General features: G+C 42.1%; 1 pseudogene; it reads left to right on the forward strand.

Moving 5' to 3' along the window:
* The window catches only part of LOC122353609, a 52,289-nt pseudogene that overhangs the window by 17,993 nt on the left and 16,968 nt on the right, over positions 1–17,328 (forward strand).

The following is a 17,328-nucleotide window of genomic DNA, read 5'->3' on the forward strand; positions in this document are numbered from 1 at the left end:
ATATTTGGAATTTTAGAGTCTCAATGTTGTCGAATCAGATTTGAAAATATCACACTTTTCAAAATTACTGCACTGCAGAAACACTGTCTGACCGCAAAATATTAATGGGTTATGTTCATACTGTAATTTGGTGAGCGCCACATGTGGTAACTCTGGTAAGGATGTGAAAATCAGCTGGTCCGTGGTTTTCCTGAATCGGTTTATGTGTTTTTTTCAAGCAATAAGGTATTCATTTGTGAAAGTGACAGCAAATATTTTTACTTTGAATCCATGCTGCTCATTTGAACTTTCTATTTACAAAAAAAATCCTAAAAATGCAACATAATTCCACAGTATAAATAAATAAATAATACTAAGCAGTGAAATTGTTTTGAGCAGCAAATATTAGAATGACCATATGATACTGAAGAATGGGGTACTGATGCTGAAAATTCAGCTTTGCTTCAAAATAATAAATTACGTTTTACAATAAATTACAATAAAAAAACAGCTATTTATATAATACTCACGATACACACCGTTTTTACTGTATTTGTGATCCAAAACATAAGAAATCATCCCAACCCCAGAGTTCTAAATGCTAGTGTGTAAACCAAATCAATATATAATCTTCATAAGCATATGAAAAAATAATATAATGGATATAGATCTACATTTCTGATAACGTGGTTTTCATCTTCCAGTAAAAAGTAGAGTAAATGTATCTCCCTTCACAGCTAAAAGCGTCGCATTTTCCTTTTCTCTCTCATTTTCTACCCCAAAAATGTCAGTTCAGACAGAGAACAACACAACAACAACCAAAAAAAAAAAAAAACCTCTTTCCTGGCGCTTTTTCTCTCATCGCCTCAGTTCAAAGCGATTATTCCCACATCTAAAGTCTTTAATCAGCATGCCATCCATCAGAATCCTGATTAGCCGGGAGATCTCTGTAGGACAGGCCTCTGCGGTTAAAGTTTTACCTGAACCCCCTGCCTCAGAGTAAATTGATATTTGAGTAAGGAGGATGAGCGCGCGAGCAGTAATTAGTACGCTGTGAGGACTGACAGTCTAATGATCAAATGTGTGTTCGGCTTTGACTGGAGGGGTTTGGCTGACCTCGGCGCTCATACAGTACCGATGTCACCCCATATGGCTCTGTCACATGCTTTATGTCTGCTCCGCTGTGCATTAGCTGCCATTTAGGGGAAGGCGGGGTCTCACTGGTGACCTCACCAGTGGTGTGATGAGGAGAACATGGTCTTTGACGTCCCCTGAGGAACAGCAGCAATGATGTCAGACTTTTACTGTGTGTTTGAAGCATCTGCTCCCTCTCTTCCCGTGGCTTCTTTTTCTTTCTGTCCACTCATTTCTAATAGGGGATAAATGAAGCAGTTGTAAAAAAGTGGCAGTTTTTTGCCTTCCTTTGAATTGAAAAAAGTATCACTAGGTCATCAGGTAAATGATTTAACATGAATGATCTGGATTGTTTTCGTGGCTGTGAGGTCGGAAAAAACTGTAGTTGCAATCTGGCTGAAACCTTGAATTTTGGTTTAAATAGAAATAGTTCGATAGACATTGTTCTGGAATGTTTAGGAATAGTTAGTCAAAAATGCCGATTAAAACTCTTTTCCATACAAAGGTAGGCAATTTCTGACAAACTGGACTATTATAATATTATATTATATACAAAAATTTAGGAACCCATTCTTTATATTTTTTATAATATATATTTAATGCTTACTAAGGCTTCAATCAAAATTACAGTAAAACACTAATATCGTAATAGTTTATTTAAAACATGTTTTAAATGTTTTACTGACATTTTGACATTTTTTCAATTATACGTTCTGTCTTTCTTTTATTTATTTATTAAAGAATCTTGTAAATTGTTTAAGTTGTATTATTATATTATACTATATTATATTATATAACTATATTATAATAAACACTAAAAGTTTAGGTTTTTTTACTTTTATTTTTATATATTTTTGAAAAGGCGTAATGCAATAGTAAAAATATCAATGTTGTGAAAATATTAAAATAACATTGTTTATTTGAAACAAAAATATTTAATAACTTTATAAATACTTTTACTGTGATTTTATATGCATTTAACGTAACTGATATATTAACTGACCCCAAACTTTTAAATGTTCTTTTCTATTCTATTCTATACACTGTTCCAAATAGACTGATTTGCTGCATCTTGTTAGAATCGCTCCCTATTTTCATAATCTTAGCAGGTAGCAAAATCCAGATTTTTGTCATTGTTTTTTCCCATCTTTTCCTCTCCAGTTCATTTCTTTTGACAGCGCCGTTCTAAAGTGATTAAAGATGATTATCCTTCTTGTGTGGCTGAATCCACATGTACAGTATTTCAGCTCTAAAGTGAGATGAATAGCGGCTCATCATTGTGCCTGCTTTGGGCTTTAATAGACAGCAATTACAATAGCAATATAATTCACGTCATATTCTGTCTGCCTCTCCTTTTCTTCTCCTCTAGATGTATGGGGTGTATGCGTGGCCAATGATTGCGGTTCGGTCGGGCTTCAGAGTCGCTCTGTGTGGTGTGTCCATTCTGAAGGCTGGAGCACGCATCAGTCCAATTGCTTTCCATCTGATCGCCCAGCGCACCAGAGAGTGTGTGTGAAGATGTGCGAGTGGCAAAGGATCTGTTTGAGTGGCGCTCGTCTCCTTGGGGTCCCTGCACCCCGGTCCTCTCCTCCCAGCCAATCGATGTGTGACCGCTCAGCGTGGAGTACAGAGCCGAGATGTGTGTGTGTGAAGCGTACCAACGGCACCACGGTGAGCCAGCATATGTGTGAAGCGTTTTCAGCAGCGCGGGCGAGAACAGGCGTGTTTGTTACCCTGCCCGATCGACTGCGTCGTCTCCGCCTTCACCCACTGGTCCACCTGCAGTCGTACCTGCGGGTCGGCCCTCCAGCAGCGCACCAGACACGTGCTCGCGGGCGCCTCTGTATGGAGGAGCAGACTGTCCCAGCCTCACCCAGACGCGTCCCTGTAACCACGAGAAAGCCCACCCTGCCCTTTGTCCCTCCGACCAACAGGAATACAGTTACAGTTTGTGGGTGGGCCCTGGAGCCCTTGCAGACTTAAAGGGACAGGGCCTGTTGGAAAGACCACAGTGGACTTTGGTTTCGGGCTTGATGGGAAAAAAAACAATCAAAGCCGTACACCATCAAACGCCACGCTGAGAGTAATTACCGTCCAAATCATTATGATGAAAGAGGCCATAAAGAATCCTGGGAAATTACCATTGGCTATCAGACTAGGCAACTGCGCTGTATGAGGAGCGATGGGAAGAACGCCATGCTAAGGTGGTAATGAGTGTAGAAATGCAATCAATTTAATGTCCATCAATTCATAGATCGATCAGTCAGTGTACCAGTTATTAATTTTATTTAAATGTGTTTTTTATTTTATTTTATTTTATTTTATTGACTGCTTCATCCACACCATAAGGGCAAAACTGCTTAAAACGTACCTATCAAAAAGTGTTTTAGATACTTTTATTATCTAAGTAAAAAGACATTGTAAAGTCATACAAAGAGACATGAAACTAGCACAACTATGTAAGAAATTGATCAATTATAGCATTTTACAAAAAAAAAGTCCACAGACTGCTTCAATTAGTTTATTGCGATAATGAAGAGAGAGCTGTGTAATAAAAGCTTTTTTCTGTAAAAAAGAAAAACGAAGAACCTAATGTAGATGTATTCAGAATTGTCTGTGGTCAAATAGAGCCGCAATGAGGACTCATAATCTGACCATGAATAAATGATACAGGCCTATTAGCAGACAGTTATGCAACAATGTTATGCAATAAATTTACTTGTTTTATTAAATGCCTCCCCACAGTGAGGATATTAGAGTCTTCTGTATTAAGCACTACCATCCTGCGAGTGCAGATGGATTCCCATTTTACCATATGATGCTGTTTGCATCAAAGAACATGCTGATATTTATGTATGCGTTACTGGTTACACTGTCAAATTTAAACTGAATCTAAATTTTACCTTCTGTTGTGGGCGAGACGGAAAACAGAGAAGATATTCCGCCTTTTCTTTTTCCTGCTGAGGGAAGATCCCAAGTCAGCTGCTTTTTTTATTAATTTTTCATTCGATTTTAATGGAAATAGTACTTGTTGCACCTAGAAAACTACAATAATAAGCTCCAGAGAGAGCAGGACTGCCGTGTATTGTAGTGAATATGAAAAATGAAGAATCATTTCAGAAAATATCCACATCCTGTCGAGCATACTATAGAACAGTGGGAATCCAGTGAGACAAGCAAGCTATGCTTTTTGATTTGCTGCAAATATTTTCAAGTTCTGTGTATTCATATTTGATAAAATCGTAGCACCCACTGAGAGCCATCTATTGACAAAAAAGGAAAAGAAAAGGTGGTCTGACTGAACCAACTTTGCAGAGGTCTTAACAAATCTCACAAAAATTGTAACAAATCCAGCGTTTAAGTTGAGCATAGTGAAGGGAGACTATTATGCCCCTTTTTACAAGATGCAATATAAGTCTCAGGTGTCTCCAGAGTATGTCTGTGAAGTTTCAGCTCAAAATGACCCATAGACCATTCATATCATCATTTTGACATCAATGCCTATTTTGAATGGAAGCAGAAACAGGCTGTTTTTGTGCATGTCTCTTTAAATGCAAATGAGCTGCTGGTCCCAGTCCGCTTTTTCAGAATTGGACTGTGCCTTACAGCAGTGTTGCCAAGTCCTTGGTTTTTCCACAGAATTGGGCTACTTTAACACTGTTGCCTTTTTAGTGTCTGCAGGTTAAAGCGACCCCAATAGCATGATATTAATCCCCTGAAGTGTGAATTTCAACCCCCCCCGGGACCCCACTCGGAGCGGGATTGGGCGAGTTTTGAGTAGCAATTGAGTGGGTTTTGCTGTGAAAACACGGCAACCACTCTTCACAGCTCCTACCTCTGATACTCTCCTGGAAAGTATCTTCTGATACTTTTGATTTATAATGCCTGTCACATATAAATCATGCGTTTTAAAGCCATAGTAGTAAGGGAGGTGTCTCTCGCCAATGCAGCACTGTTTTCAGCAGTCGGATGGGGCTTGTAAATGTGACATCACACACTTGTTTTGAGATACTGCTTATGATTTACGGGATTAAATAAAGCAGCAGGTGGATATGTATTATTAAAGGGTGGTTGTGTTCACACACTGCCAGTGCATTTATGTTCAAACAACAAAAGTGATTTTTGCATAATAGGTGCCCTTCAAGGTTTAAAAATGTCCATATAAATCTGTATTTAAATATCGCACCTGAGTGGGATGAGTTTTAATTCCCATCACTATGTGAACATTTTAAGTGTTTTTTAGCGTATCAAACTCATTATCCCAGTGAAATACTGTAATATTATTTAATCAAATTCTTTGCTTTCTATTTCATGACTAATACCTTTTTAATAGTATATTGAAGATTAGCACTTGGCGGTCCCCTATTTAACTAATCCACTAATGTTTATTCAGTGTCAGTTCAACTCTAAAACAAGCACACTCGCAATCAATATTTTGCAAGCGCTGTTTTGTTGTCTATGCAGTAGCATCAATAGTGTTACCAACAATAAGATGCTAATGCCGGTCTTTATTTGTCTGCATAATAAATTAACATCATTTTATGTCTTCAGATTATACGATTCCCATTGCGGTTTGCAAACTTTTTCGCATTCGTATTAAGCCAGACTAAACTTCTGAATAAATTGAACACCCACGGAACACCCATCTCTCTCTCGCAGGATTTCATAGTTTGCTTTCGCTTGTTTTCTATGCCAATATATTCAGTGAGAATCAGCAGCAACGATAAAGCCTTGGAGAGTTCGAGAGACAGCTTGAAAAATGTTCTGTTTATGTTGCTACCTTTTTTGTCATACTAGCCAGAGGCTAAATGCATGCCAGCAGCTTCAGAACAGGCAGATGAAGCCTCTTTTTAATACAAGGCAATACATAAACATGAAAATCCTTTGAAAGTAACTAAACAGTAACTGCTGATGTAATTTTTTGAATTGTAATCAGTTTGTTTTTTGTTTTGTTTTTTTAATCAAAGATGCAAAGAGGACAGTTCAGCCAACCAGTTAACCTAGAAAATAGCAGCAGAGCGCCACAAACTATCAATCATCTTTTTACAGCGGTACAATTCTTCATTTTACAGTGTCATAAAAATGCGGTAAAAAAGATGACACTGTAAATTTTCTTCTCACCCCCAGCCTTTGCGACCACGATAACAGCCCGGTGAACTTTCGCTCATGCGTGATGCCCAGACACTGCAAAGTGTCTGATTGGTCACGGTGGAGTCCGTGTTCAAAGACATGTCGGACGTCTGATCAATCGCCTGGCTTCAAAATCAGGAGCCGCAGCCTGGAAAGAGCAGCCATTGGTGGAGGAGAGCCATGCCCCGCCCTGAAGGAAAAAGCTAACTGTAATGTTTTGGAAGACACTCTGCCACTGTGCCCAAGGTGAAGAGATAGCTTTGGCAAAATCATTTTTAAATGATAGTTTTTAAATTCAACTTGAAAATAAAATTTACCAAAAATGCACATAGGCAATTATCCCACCGTGCAGTTTCTTTAAAAATGACCACATAACTTTAAATCATATCTTACTATACAGTTTTTTTTTTCATTTTTTGATAATTGTTTAGCTTGGAAATAATATAGAAGAAAGATATGTTGCTATTTCAGTTTTATTGTGACTTTGAAAAGACTGAATCGATGACTCTTTAGTTTGTCTTCAAGTGTATTTTATGTATTTTAATGTATTTTAATTGGCTGGAAATACAGGTATGAGTGGAGGGTGACCAACTGGAAACCATGCCAGGTGACCCCACTGTTGAGTCAGCAGGACCATCGCCATAACAACACCAGCATCCTGTGTGGACGTGGCATCCGGACCCGAGAGGGATATTGTGTCAGAATCCATGACAACAAAGTATCATCCCATAGTAAGAACTCAGTTTTTAGAGTCAACTGTGGATCATTAACAGAAATATGTTTTTGGTTAATATTTTACACAATGTTACATGTTTTTGCACAATGGTAGTATCGCATTATTATTTGAAATCGTTTTATGTGAGTATGAGTCATTTATGTGAGTCATTCAGGACTTGGTGAAAATCAGTATACCGTGGTCTTGACAACATCCCTATCAGCTAAAGATTTCACAGAAAAATTAAGTATTGCATTGATCATCCACAAATTTTCTTCTCTTGAGCAGTAAATCAGTATATATATATTTTAAAGGATCGTATGACACTGATAACCGGAGTAACAATGCTGAAAATTTAGCTTTGCATCATATGAATTAATTAAAATGTTATCCATATTGACACAGTTAATATACAGTTATTTTAAATTTTAATAATATTTAACAATATTGCTGCTTTGCTCTATTTGTTTAAACAAATGCAGCCTTAATGAACATTAAAGAATCTTACAGACACTAAACCTGTTTTACAATTTCAGTCGCAGTTTTAGTTGTTCAGACTTACGCATCATTATCAACAATAATGTATTAATAAAAAGATTTTAAACTAACGGCAAAATTTCACCTAGTAATTGTGTGCATTATATCGTTTTATGCTTATTAGGGTATTGTGTCGTTACCTTAGCAACAAGAAGAGTCTAAATTTGCAGCCTATGAAGCGTGATCCAAGTCATTTATAAGATTCCATTTGAGTGAAGATGATGCTTTTGAACACTTTTTGGTTTTGGATCAGAGCACTAATAATATGTCCATCTCGCGTTACAATAAGCAAATGTGATTAACACAAATAAGAGTCTTTTTTTTAAAACATTGTTGGCATAAACAATGTTTAAAAAAAGATTTTGTAGATTGCTTTCCTTTTACTTAATCCTTCATAGGCTGTTAAATCTCAGGGCAGAACGCTAAGGGGGAGATTTAGTTTCCTCTATATTTCTGGTTTTTGATTTAAATGGTAATCTGCGGCCACACACAGATGGATTTGAATTACATTTATTTTTGTGTTTGATGCATTTCATATAGCTGATAAAAATATACCACTTTTTATGGTAAATCTCTCCGTTTTTTTTCTTATTAGTGAATCGGCCTGTTGGCAGAAACTTGTGCACCGGGCCTTTACCGCTATTGGCTGAGTCTTGCTTCATTCCCTGTCAGAAACATTGTCCCCTCACGCCTTGGTCACCCTGGGGACCCTGTCTCCATGACAACTGTTTGGAACTTCAAGGGAGAAGAGGTGAGAGACGAAAACATCCCATCAAACCAGATCGCACACATCCAAAGCTAAATCGCACACATTTATTCCCACCCCCTGTCCATGGTTTCTCCTCTCAGTAATGTAAATCATGTGTGAATACCAGGTGTAACTTATATCTGACCCTAAGCTGTGGTGCCGCCCACTCAGGTCAGCTGCATTCCTGCATTTAGACTCGCCATAAACGCCTTTTTCTGCATATTCCGTTTTCTATTTCTTCTCTCCTTTCCTGTGCATATATATCTGGCCAAGATATTCGACTGCTGCACTGTTTATTTTGCCAGAGTGTGGGAACAATATCTGCAAAAACGTTGGCATCGAGCAGGTTTACTGTTTGAGTCATCGCTGTTATTTTGCCTGCGTTCACCTCACTTGCAGGTTTCAGGGTGAGAACTCGTTCTGTAATTAAGGAGTCATGGGCGGAATCCGACAGTTGCCCTCACGTCAGCGAAGCGATGACCTGCGATGACCCCGTCTGCTTCAAGTGGAGAGTGACGTCACAGGGACCCTGTGTTCCTCAAAATGGGTCGTGTGGCCCAGGATTCCAAGAACAGAGTCTGGAGTGTTTGTCTGCCACAGGTATATATATGCAGCTCATTGTTTCCTTTTTCTTTCTATTTTTACTGGAGTAGTTGACCCAAAACTGAAAAGTCAGTCTTGCCTTCATGTAGTTACATACCTGAAGACTTACTTTTGTTCATGGAACAGAAGAGGACTTATTTTGCAGAATGTCAGATGTGCTCTTTTCTGTACAGAGAAAATAAAAAGCAAACTAACAGTATCATGCAGTCCATTTGTATATTTTCAGTTATTCAAATATTTAATGTTATACCTGTATTTTATTTTAACCTGTTGTCTAATGTTGTAAGCCCTTTTGCCATTTTGCCCATTGCCTTTTTACCAACAAACAAATTAATGACCTGACTGATTATAAAAAGACCGATGATGCTTGATGTAACTGACATCAGTTCTGGCGTCTTGAGAATTTTTAGGAACGTTTTTTAGGAAGTATCACAACTATTTCATGGCTTCAGAAGAATATAGTAAGACAAATCATGGTGGACTGTAATTTCATAGTGTTTGTTGTCATTTTTGGAGCCTAACATCCCTAATCCTACACTTCCAGTTTGAGTTTTGGTGCCAATTAAATTTTTTGTTGTTATCATTTTTTGCTGTTACTCAGCAAGGAACCATTATATTGTTCAAAGTATCAGTAAACACATTTATAATGATACTGTGTTTTTTTCAAATAAACTGTTATTTTAAACTGTCTATTCATTAAATAATATTGAAAAGCTGTTTACTTGAGCTAGCTGTTTCTCAAGCAGCAAATCAGCATATTAGAATGATTTCCGATAGAATGATCACGTGACACTGAAGACTGGAGTAACGATGCTGAAAATTCAGCTTAGCCGTCACAGGAATAAATAACATTTTAAAATATATTAAAAAACAAAAACATGTATTTTAAATTGTGCTGTAATTTCACAATATAGCTGTTTTTGCTTTGTTTTTTCATCAGGTAAATATGTAGCCTTATTTTAAAAACATTTCAAAATCTTACTGACCCCAAACGTTTGGCAAAAAAAAAAAAAAAAATCTCCAAAGGTATTATTCTAAAAACATGCATGAAGGTGATTAAAGGAATAGTTCATTTAAAAATGAAAATTCTGTCATAATTTCGAGTAGTATAACCTCAAGTGGTGTGAGGGTGCCCAACACAAAGAAAGATTTTCTGCAGAAAGTTAATCAGGCTGTTTTGGGTCACCATTTCTATACAATATTTTCCTTCCAAAGAAATACATAAAAATTTGGAACTACTCGAGGGTAAGTAAATGATGAAATACAAAATTAGGATTTTTTTTTTTTTTTGTGAACTGTTCCTTTAAATGAGGATACCATTTGCATTTTGTGAACTATCCCTTTAATTATCTTTCTCAATCCCATCATTCTTCACCTTCATCTCTCTAATTACTTTCAACCTTCTTTTATCCCCATCCTCAAACTCTTCGGCGATTAGTTATTTTTACTCCCATAAGCAAATGATCAGCTATCTTTTAATCTCCTCTCCTCCCAGAGGGTACGTGGCGTATTTCTTATCCGTCCTCTGCGCTTCTCACTGAGATGAGTTTGAGATGCAGTTTTGACACACAACAGCCAAAGAGCCTTAGGTGTTCTCTAAGGTCTTTCTTTGTAATGTCACTCATCCACGTCAAGCGCAAGCATGTGTGTTGTCCATCAGTAGTAAGCATATAAGTGGTCTTAAGGGGTTTACAACTGTATGTGAAACATGTCCGTCTGTATAGGCAGTCATCGGGCATGACTGGATGCGTTGGAGCTGGAAATTTTACATCCGACTCGCACATACTGTATCTGCATTAAACCTTACAGCGTCATCCTCCCAGCATGCACTTGGAATGTTCTACAAAACGCAAAGTGAAGCTGAAATGCCAAAGCCATTACAGCTGAACTGCAGCTGGTTTAATGTGATAATGTATTCTTGCTGGAGATTTGAGTTGTAATCACTTTATACTTGGTTAAAGTTTATGTAAACCATAAACTTGATTTTTACATTTTCTGATGAAAATTTAGTTGGTGTTTTCTGTACTGCCATGGTGATAAAGTACAATTCTGTATGTATATATGTATATATACACAGTTACTATGGTGCTAGTTTTGATCACATTACTATGCATTTGCTGTTATAGGAAATTGCTTATTGGAAAGAGCACAAAGTGTAAGAGTTTTTGCAATGGCCAGACATGGTTCATAGCTTCATTTGCTAAACTTATCACTCCAGTTTCTGTGATCTGACTGCAAGTTCGATGTTTATGAAGTAGCACGCTATTGAATTCTGCTGTCTATCAGCAGTCCTGCAGTTCTGGCGCACTATAATGCACTTTTTAAGGCTCTAGGTAGATAATCACTCTGGGAAATTGCTTCTTCTAACAGTACAAATAGGTGAAAAATCTCCTGTCTGCCATGTGAAAAGAAAATGAAATAAACCCTTATAACGCAACAGGAAAGTGGTGATTACAGGGGTCATAAAAATACATATTAAGAGCTGTGCATCTTCAGACGAGACAGTCTCTTTAAAAAAAAAAAAGCTCAGTTTGTTCATTTATATCTTAGGCAACGAATACAATTCAGAGAGATTGATTTTTAAGGCCTAACATCAATTGGTGAAACGTTGCCCTTCCTGCATCTGAGATGTAATGAAGAAATGAACTATTGCGGCTCAATATCTGATTCTCAGAGGAGAGTCTGTCCAGACCAGTTAGGTTTATTACTCGCCTTTTATCTTTGTTCTTTTATCTCACAAACAACCTGAAGAGCATGGTATACTAGTTGATTCCGTATGTGTCTATTGTTCTTTCCAATCTCACGAATAAAAAGATCTGTGAGATCGTTTTGTATATGGGAGTTGATCTTTCCTCAGTTATAAGTTAATAATGTTTAGTTAATGTTTGGTTAAATTATGCTCATTACAAAAAAAGCTGAGCCTACTAAAATGTATTAAAACTCATTTAAGTATATATCTTGGCTGTTTTGTTTTTTCTTGAAACTAACAACATATAGTAAGATTAATGTTAAAACATAATCAGAAATTGCCACTAAAATCTTTCTTTCCTTCTTTATATTTATTTATTTGTTTATTTATTTGGCAATGAAGCAGTTAGGACTTCAGAGTATTTTTCATAGTGAAGTTTAGCGCTAATGTTTTACCGCACCATTAATTATCAGATAATTATTTTCAAGCTGTCTGGTAATTAAAAATCATGGTCTTTGAGAACAGAATAGAGCAATCATAGTGCTATTCAGCATCTTATTTGCATATTATTCTATTTTAATTAAAGAAAAGTGATTGTTAGGTGCAAGATAACAGTAAACCGAGATTCTCCAGTACTTACAGCAAGCCATGATCATTATTTCAATGTTCTAATTTTGTTACTTGGCAGTAAATTTAATTGCATATTTTTAAAAAAACAAAAACAAAGAAAAAACACATTTCCTTTGGTTGTATTCGAAGATGTTAATTAAATGTACTTGTTTATTGGGAAAGAATAAGTGTTGTTCAAAAAAGGAAACTGTAAAAATATAAACATTATACAGTATGTTGATATAATTAAAAAAACTTAAAACAAGGGCGTTTTGTTGCATTTAACAGAAATGTCTGCCTTCATCTTTGTATTATAGGTGAGCCGGTCCCTAATGACGGGTGTTCAGAAGATCCTCCTCCGGTCCTGCAGGCATGTGAGATGCCCTGTCCTGGGGACTGTGTCCTGGGACACTGGAGCCCCTGGACTTCCTGTTCCCAGTCCTGCTCCAGTAAGCACCAAGAGGGAAAACAAACTCGCTCGCGTCTTATTCTGGCTCTTCCTGGAAAGTGTGAGTTCAGATTGAACATTTGGTTCACGAGTATTCAGTTTGTGCAGCGTACTTAGGATGCCGGGCCAAATGATTGGAGCGCAAGTTGAGTCATATTTTCATTGTGATGATATGGTTATTGTAAAGTTATATTGTAATTATTACAACACACAATGAGGACAAATCATGAATACACAAAGCCCAAATTATAAAAACGTGTTAGAAATGTAACGTTTCCGGCAGTTGCAGAAGAACTGAGTACAGCAGCAGGCTTTATTAAAGCTCTTCTTTGTGGCTCATTCCATTTAATTATTCAAATGCCTCTTTTTAAACTGTACTCTGATTTACCCCGAGTACAAATCTCTAATCACCGTTTTAAAATGATATTCTATTAATCTCGTCCTGTCATCCCCTTCTTTCATGTTGGTGCAGCTCTTTCCAATGAACGTCTCGGTTACGTATATAACCCTCGTTCCCTGAAGAAGGAACGGAGACGCCACGTCGGATGACCGACGACAATTGGGATCTCGCCGAGAGACCAATCTACTTCGAGTGTATCTAAACAAGCCAATTGAAGATTGGCATGCGCTAATCGCATCCAGCTGCCGCTGATCACAGCGCGTGTATAAATAAGCAGCGGGTGCAGCGCATATTCAGGTTTTCGCTGAGGAGCCGAGCTAGTGACCCGCCCCTTCAGCAGAGGTGCAGCACCGTGGCGGCGGGCGTGACGTCTCCGTTCCCTTCTTCAGGGAACGAGGGTTACATACGTAACCGAGACGTTCCCTTTCAGTCGGTCACTCCGAGTCACGTCGGATGACCGACGGTGGGATCCCTACCAAAGCGCCATGGACGCTGCCTCTTCCAGTGTCCTGTGGGAGCCCACAAGCCCCTCAGTCTATCGGCGAGGCCGGGCTCAACCACAAGAAGCCAGCTACTTTTGTAACACTACCCATTCGTAAGACTGGAACATTGGGAAACGCCCCACGCTCTAGTGAACAGGGACGTGCGGAAGTCCAGCCTTCCCGTAGGAGGTCTCGGAACGAATACGCATATGGACAGTATTTCAGTTTGCATATGGAAAATTGGAGGTGATTGAACCCTCTTAGACGGGCAGAAGGTCTGCCGGGAAACACGGGCTCTAAGGCTATGCCGTGGAAATACACACATAAAGTCCTCTTGGGGTACTTTACATGGCTCCCAGCCTCACCGGTTCTCACGGATTCATCGAGAGGGCCTGGCGCCGGATGCTCCGCAACATCTGGCTGCCGAGGGGAATGGAGGAGCTCGATAGGGTCTACTGTATGGACGCTCTGGAGCGGTTAACAAGCCGACCAAACCGGGCCTCTCAGTGCTTCTACCAGTTTGAGGTGAGAACACAGGAGGATACCGGTTCCACACGTAGGCTATAGAATCTAGCAATCGTGTTGGGGGTCGCCCAGCCCGCAGCTCTACAATCTGTCAGCGAGGTGCCACGAGCCACCGCCCAGGACGATGCAACACTTGCTGAGTGTGCCCGCAACCTGAAGGGGGGGCAGGGCATACCCTGTGCTTGGTATGCTAGGGTAATGGCGCCCACTATCCAGTGAGCCATCCTCTGCTTGGAGGCGGCACTCCCCTTCTGCCGGCCTCTGTGACAAAGCGAGAGCTGGACTGAGGTCCTGAAGCTTTGTGTCCGGTCAACGTAGCATCGGAGTGCTCGGACGGGACAAGCAACGTCAGGGCTGGGTCTGCCTCCTCCAGGGGCAGCGCTTGAAGGTTCACCACCTGGTCTCTGAAGGGGTAGTGGGAACCTTGGGCACGAGCCGGGCCGTGGCCTCAGTGGTACCTGGGAATCCGCGAGCCCAAACTGTAGGCACAATCGTCGACCGAAAAAGCCTGCAGGTCCCCTACCCTCTTGATGGAGGCCAATGCGAGCAGGAGCAATGTCTTCATAGATAAAAGAACTTTAGCACAACTGCTGGCAAGGGTTCAACGGAGCCTACTGCAGTGCTGTCAGCACTACAGACAGGTCCCAAGAGGGTACTGTTGGGAGCCGTGGAGGATTCAACCTCCTGGCTTCCCTCAGGAACCTGATAATCCGGCCATGCTTACCCACAGACCTCCCATCTATGGGGTCATGATTTGCAGCGATTGCAGCCACGTAGACTTTAAGGGTGGAGGGAGACAGCCTTCGCTCCAACCCTTGCTGCAAGAAGATAAGCACGACTGATAGGGCAATTCAGGGTCTTCACCCTGAGAAGAACACCACTCGACTTAACAGGCTCTACTTCAAGGCATAGGCCTGTCTCGTGGACGGCACTCTAGCCGAAGAAATGGTGTCGACTACCTCTTGAGGTAGGTCACCTGGAGAGCCTCCGCATCCCATCCAGGGACCAGACATGGAGTTTCCAGAGGTCTGGACGCGGGTGCCAAGAGTGCCCCATCTCTGAGTCAGAAGATCCTTCCTCAGAGGGATCGGCCAAGGAGGGGCTGTCGCGAGGAGCACAAGTTCTGGGAACCAAGTCTTCACCAGTAGGGTGCTACTAGCAAGACCTGCTCCTAGTCCTCCTGACCTTGCACAGTGTCTGTGCAAGAAGGCTCACTGGGGAAATACATACTTGCAAAGGCCCCGCAGCCAGCTGTGTGCCAGTGGGCAATGGGAAGTCTCTGGAGAGGCAAACAGGTCTACCTGAGTGGCTCGGAAACGTTCCCAATCAGCTGAACCGCCCGGGATGGAGTCTCCATTCTCCGGGTAGTGCAGCTTCGCGACAGCTCGTCGGCTGCCTGGTTGCACACTCCTGGAATGTGAATGGCGAGAAGCGACCTCAGAACTTCCGACTCCATAGGAGGGAGGAGGTGGTGGGCTAGTTGCGACATACTGACGGAGCGTAGACCACCTTGTTGGTTGATGCACGCAACGGTCAGTATGTTGTCTGTGCGGACTAGTACATGCTGGCCTCGAAGGCAGTTCTCGAGACTGCCTAGGCGAGATGTACTGCCAGCAACTTTAGGCAGTTGATGTGCCATTGCAGTTGAGGGCCCGCCCAAACCCCTGACACTGCATGCCCGTTGTAACGTGGCCCCTCAGCCGGTGGTGGAGGCATCCGTGAAACCACAGCATACCTGGAGACCTTCTCCAGGGCACTCCGGCCGAAGGAACGAGAGGTCTGACCACGGGTGAAGGTTTGGCGGCAGGCCGGTGTTATTTGAACCCGGTGAGTGCCACTTTGCCACGCCCACCTCGGGACTCGATCGTAGCCAATGTTGAAGCGGTCTCATATGGATTAGTCCCAGCGGCATCACTGTGGCCGCGCTGCCATATGCCCCAGGAGCCTCTGAAAATATTTCAGTGGGACCGCCATCCTGCTCTTGAACATATTGAAGCAGTTCAACACCGAATTGGCACGCTCCTCTGTGAGGTGTGCCATCTGATCGATCGAATCCAGCTCCATCCCAAGAAAAGAGATCCTCTGCGTTGGGCAGAGTTTGCTCTTCTCCTGGTTGACCTGAAACCCCAACTGGCTGAGGTGCTGTAGCACCAGATCCCTGTGTTCGCACAACTGAGCCCGGACTGAGCCAGTCATCCAGTTGGTTGAGAATGCGAACGCCTTACTCTCTCAGTGGAGCAGGGCTGCTTCCGCGACTTGCATGAAGACGCGTGGCGACAGGGAGAGCCCGAAGGGTAGGACTTGTACTGATATGCTCGACCTTCGAACGCCAACCTCAGGAATGGCCTGTGGCATGGAAGAATCGACACACGAAAGTACGTGTCCTTCAGGTCGATCGCTGCAACCAATCCTGGGACGGACGCACTGAATAGGCGTTTCTGTGTCAACATCCTGAAGGGAGTGCTCGATTCAGGACTCACAGATCCAAGATTGGTCATAACCCACGCCTTTCTTGGGCACTATGAAGTATGGGCTGTAAGCCCGACCTCATCGGCTGGAGGAAGCGGCTTTATCGTGCCTTCACTAGAAGGACAGCAATCTCCGCCCACAAGACAGGGGCACACGCATTGTTCACTGACATATAGCGGATCCCACTGAACTTGGGGGACGCCGGATGAACTGAATCATATAGCCAAGTCGAAGGGTTCGCAGGAGCCACCGGATAGCCTGGGAAGATTCAACCAGGCATCCAGAGACCGAACTAGCGGCTCGAGCGGAACCACCGACGTGCAGGCGATGGGGCAGCGAGGGGAGTGCAGGACCCGGCCCGGCGCCTCGTGGCCGGTCCGGAGCGGGTCTGAGTGTGTGCAACTCTTACCTGCATCCCCCGCAGAAGTGAGGCGGGTAGGCTGTTGGTTCGTCCTCCCAGTCTTCCCACTGCTGCATATTAGCCCAAGGAGAGCGTGAGTGGCGCGGAACTGGCCCGCTCAACTCCTCGCTCTCCTGGGGACCCAGAGACAGAGGAAACCGCCCTTGTCGAGGTTTTAGGTAGCGGCAACATTCTCTGCCCGGCAGAGCAGCTCCTCCATCCCCGGATCTGAGGGCCTCTTGCACCTGCGCTTTCCTCCAGGTTTGGCAGGAGCCTGGACAGGCTGGGTGGCTGCCCTGCTGCCAGCTCCACGGTGCTGCCTAGATGGGGGCTGCTGCGTTGACTGCACGGGGGCGGTGGCGGCAGCAGGGGGCACCCTCGGCGACGAGCTGGCTGAGGTGGGCCGTCGGGCTGGGTGAAGGCAGCAGCTGCACGCCGAGGCAGGATGTTTCTTACCTCA

This window comes from Puntigrus tetrazona, chromosome 11 (genome assembly GCF_018831695.1).
Source record: "Puntigrus tetrazona isolate hp1 chromosome 11, ASM1883169v1, whole genome shotgun sequence".
Lineage (NCBI taxonomy): Eukaryota > Metazoa > Chordata > Actinopteri > Cypriniformes > Cyprinidae > Puntigrus > Puntigrus tetrazona.